Source organism: Salvelinus sp. IW2-2015, unplaced genomic scaffold (genome assembly GCF_002910315.2).
Source record: "Salvelinus sp. IW2-2015 unplaced genomic scaffold, ASM291031v2 Un_scaffold961, whole genome shotgun sequence".
NCBI classification, from domain to species: Eukaryota; Metazoa; Chordata; class Actinopteri; order Salmoniformes; family Salmonidae; genus Salvelinus; species Salvelinus sp. IW2-2015.
This window is the reverse complement of record NW_019942665.1, coordinates 26,005-30,037: the sequence shown is the minus strand read 5'-3', so window position 1 is coordinate 30,037 and position 4,033 is coordinate 26,005. Positions and strand designations below refer to the sequence as shown.

The 4,033-nt window shown below is 44.7% G+C and overlaps 1 pseudogene; it reads right to left on the bottom strand.

Moving 5' to 3' along the window:
• The window catches only part of LOC139024083 (actin-binding protein WASF1-like), a 45,534-nt pseudogene extending 45,193 nt beyond the window's left edge, over positions 1-341 (bottom strand).
• Positions 342-4,033: the final 3,692 nt, after the last annotated feature.

Below are 4,033 nucleotides of genomic sequence, written 5' to 3'. Positions count from 1 at the left end.
TAATAACTACACCTAAAACCTTCTTTACTGCGAGGATATATGAAGACTCTGGAATATGAACAACAGCTTTCATATGTTCTTATGTTCTGCAGCATCTCTCTCTGCAATCAGGAGGGAGGTTGCTGTGAAGCTGACACTACCCAATCAGGAGGGAGGTTGCTGTGAAGCTGACCTGTAGGGTGTGAGGATGTTGAGGGGTGGCGGCTGCTCGCAGAGGTCAAAGGTCTCTTGCAGGGGGATGGGCAGCGACTGGCGGGCAAACAGCTGCTGGTCCTGGATGGTGGAGCTCCTAAACGCCTTCCTCATAGTGATGTCCTGGAGAGATACTGGAGAAAGAGAGAGCGAGAGAGAGGGAGAGAGAGGAGAGACAAAGACAGGAGGGAGAGAGGGAGAGAGAGAGGAAAGACAAAGACAGGAGAGATAGGGAGAGAGAGGAGAGAGAGAGAGAGGAGAGACAAAGACAGGAGAGATAGGGAGAGAGAGAGGAGAGAGAGACAAAGACAGGAGAGAGAGGGAGAGAGAGAGGAGAGAGAGGAGAGAGAGAGAGAGAGGAAAGAGAGAGGAGAGAGAGAGAGGAGAAAGAGAGAGAGAAGCATCAGGTTTTGTGCTAAATCTACAGCAGGAACACGTGTGTTTTTACACTCCCGCTGTGGACTCCAATAAAAGTGGGGCCAGTAATAACCATCATCATTATGGTAGTCACAATTAGTGTCAGGAAATGTCAAACCCATTGTCATACGCCTACAGGCTAATGTTCTATAGCCACAATTTGTGCAAATTGGCTAACTGCCTCCATTTGCTCCAAAGCAAAGCCTGGGTAGATCGCTGGGCTAACACTAAAGCTAACCGCTAACCCGTTGATCAGAGGCAGTGGGTGTAATTGGCCTTCTTTAATACTGGACCAACTGTCATTTTGGATCAGAAGGAGAATAACAGAGGAAAATCGATGCCACACAGCCAATAGTGCACGACTGCTCCCAGAAAACAGCCTTGAGAAATTGCTGAGAGAGGAAGAAATCTAGAAGACAGTGAAGCCCTCGAGCTCACTGGGCTAAAAACTACATTTCTGCTACCAAAACCCAGAGTGTTATTTACAGATCTCTACTGAATAATGCATACAGGAATGACAAGTGTATAAAGCTACTTTACTCTCTCTCTAACCCCAGAGGGGGAATTGAAACGCTCCCTGCAATTGTCTCTGAGAAGAGTGAGATACAGCTGCGTACAGTTAAGACTCCTGTATGCCTTATCTGGATGTCTATGTCAGGTGTTATAACCTCTATGTTAATTGCTATAACCTCTATGTCAGTTGTTATAAGCTCTATGTCAGTTGTTATAACCTCTATGTCGGGTGCTATAACCTCTATGCCAGTTGTTATAACCTCTATGTCAGGTGTTATAACCTCTATGTCGGGTGCTATAACCTCTATGCCAGTTGTTATAACCTCTATGTCAGGTGTTATAACCTCTATGTCAGTTGTTTCAACCCTTCACCCATTATTAACAATGACGTTTTGTCAATTCACCAGTACCCAGATGGACTGGGAGTTGAAGTAGGTTACTTCATGTCTCTCCCTCTCTCTCTCTCCCTCCTTCTCTCTCTCTCTCTCTCCCCCTCCTTCTCTCTCTCCCTCCCTCCTTCTCTCTCCCTGTCTCTCTCTCTCTCTCTCTCTCTCCCTCTCTCTCTTCTCCCTCTATTCTCTCTCCATCTCTCTCCCTCCTCTCTCTCCACCTATTGAGAGGGTAGGTATAACTTCCACAGAGCTAAGGGAAGACCTGGCGTTTCAGAGACTGAGGAACTAATAAACACAATCTCTCTCTTTTTTACTTCACTGTTCTCTCTCTCTCTCTCTCTCTCTCTCGCTCTCGTCTCTCTCTCTCTCTGAGTCTGAGAGTTCTTGTGTGGCTCTGTTCATAATAGATAAGAGAGAGAGAGTCCCTGCTGTAACCTAAGCAGTTAGTGAGAGTAATGAGATGTGAAGGACTTCCTTCTCAGCTGTCAAAGAGGAAAGTATCTAACTGCCACGGTAGACACAGACACACAACACACACCACACACACACACACACACACACACACACCACAACACACAACACACACACACAACACACACACACACACACACACACACACACACACACACACACACACAACACACACACACACACACACACACACACACACACACACACAACTCTCTCTCTGCTTGGTAAACTAGAAACTCCAACCCAGCGGGAGGAAGAATGGGTTGTTCCCAAAATGTCTCTCATACCTCCTGTGTCCTCCTCTGCAGATTCAGCTGGAGGTGGAAAGTGGGTCTTGTTCAATATCCCTTATGCTTTTCATGTCGTATCCCTTCCACCTATTACTCTCTATTATCCTACAACTACTGTACTCTCTATTATTCCCACTACTGTATCTCTATTATCTACCACTACTCGTACTCTCTATTTCAACATACTGTACTCTCTATTATCCCTACACACTACTGTACTCTCTATTATCCCTACACATACTGTACTCTCTATTATCGCCTACACACTACTGTACTCTCTATTATCCCTAACACTACTGTGTGCTCTCTAATTATCTCTACACACTACTGTACTCTCTATTATCCTACACACTCTACTGTACTCTCTATTTATCCTTACACACTACTGTACTCTCTATTATACCTACAACATCACACTACTGTATCTCTATTATTCCCTACACAACTACTGTACTCTCTATTATCCCTATACTACCCTATCACTACAGGCTGTACTCTCTATTATCCCTACACACTACTGTACTCTCATATTATCCCTACACACTACTGGTACTCTCTATTTCCTAACAATACACTAACTTGTACTCTCTATTATCCCTACAACACTACTGTACTCTCTATTATCCCTACACACTACTGTACTCTCTATTATCCCTACACACTACTGTATCTTATTATCCCTACAACTACTGTACTCTCTATCTACCTTACACACAACTACTGTATACTCTCTATTATCCTACAACACTCTACTGTACTCCGTCTATTTATCCCTACACACACTACTGTGCTCTCTATTATCCCTACACACTCAACTGTACTCTCTATTATCCCTACACACTACTGTACTCTCTATTATTCCTAACACTCTACTGTACTCTCTATTATACCTAACACACTACTGTACTCTTATCTCTAATTTTCCCCTACACACTACTCGTAACTCTCTAGTTATCCCTACACAACTACTGTATCTCTCTATTATCTCCTACACACATAACTGTACTCTCTATTATTCCTACAACACGTACTACTGTACTTCTTAGCTATTATTCCCTACCACACTACGTGTTTAGCTCTCTCCTTATCCCTCCTACTCTGAACACTGTGCGGCTCTCACACAACCTTCGCTTCTCCGTTCCCCTTCTTCCAAGTGTGTGTCGTGTGCTGTGTAGTGTAGTGTGTGTTGATGTTAGTGGTGTTGTTGTGGTGTTGTGTGTGTGTGTGTGTGTGTGTGTGTGTTGTGTGTGTGTGTGTGTGTGTGTGTGTGTGTGTGTGTGTGTGTGTGTGTGTGTGTTGTGTTGTGTGTGTTCTGTGTGTCTCTGGTGGGTGTGTTACACCACCTGCCTAATTAAACCTATCATGCATCACAGAGCAAATAAGTAGTTTTCCCCTGGACAACATGGGCCAAATTCATTGATAAGTAAAAACAAGAAGTCCAACATCTCGTATTAACAGCTCAGTGATGGAAACAGAAGATGCTACGCATACAGGTGGATTCCAGATAGAAGGGCATTGGTGCTCAGGTAACACAGCGCCCGATTCTTGTGGCACGATGGCAGAGGCAGGGGGCTTTCGGTGGCTGTCTAGATCAGGCTTACATCGTGCCGTGCAGTCGGACATTCGACAGCATAGAGAAGACATCTGCAGGGTCATCACGCTTGATGTCAGGACAACATGTTGAAACAGCGGTGAGGAGCCAGAAACAGCCTTAGGGCTCCAAGCAACGAGGTGGGCCCTTTACAAAGTGATGAATTA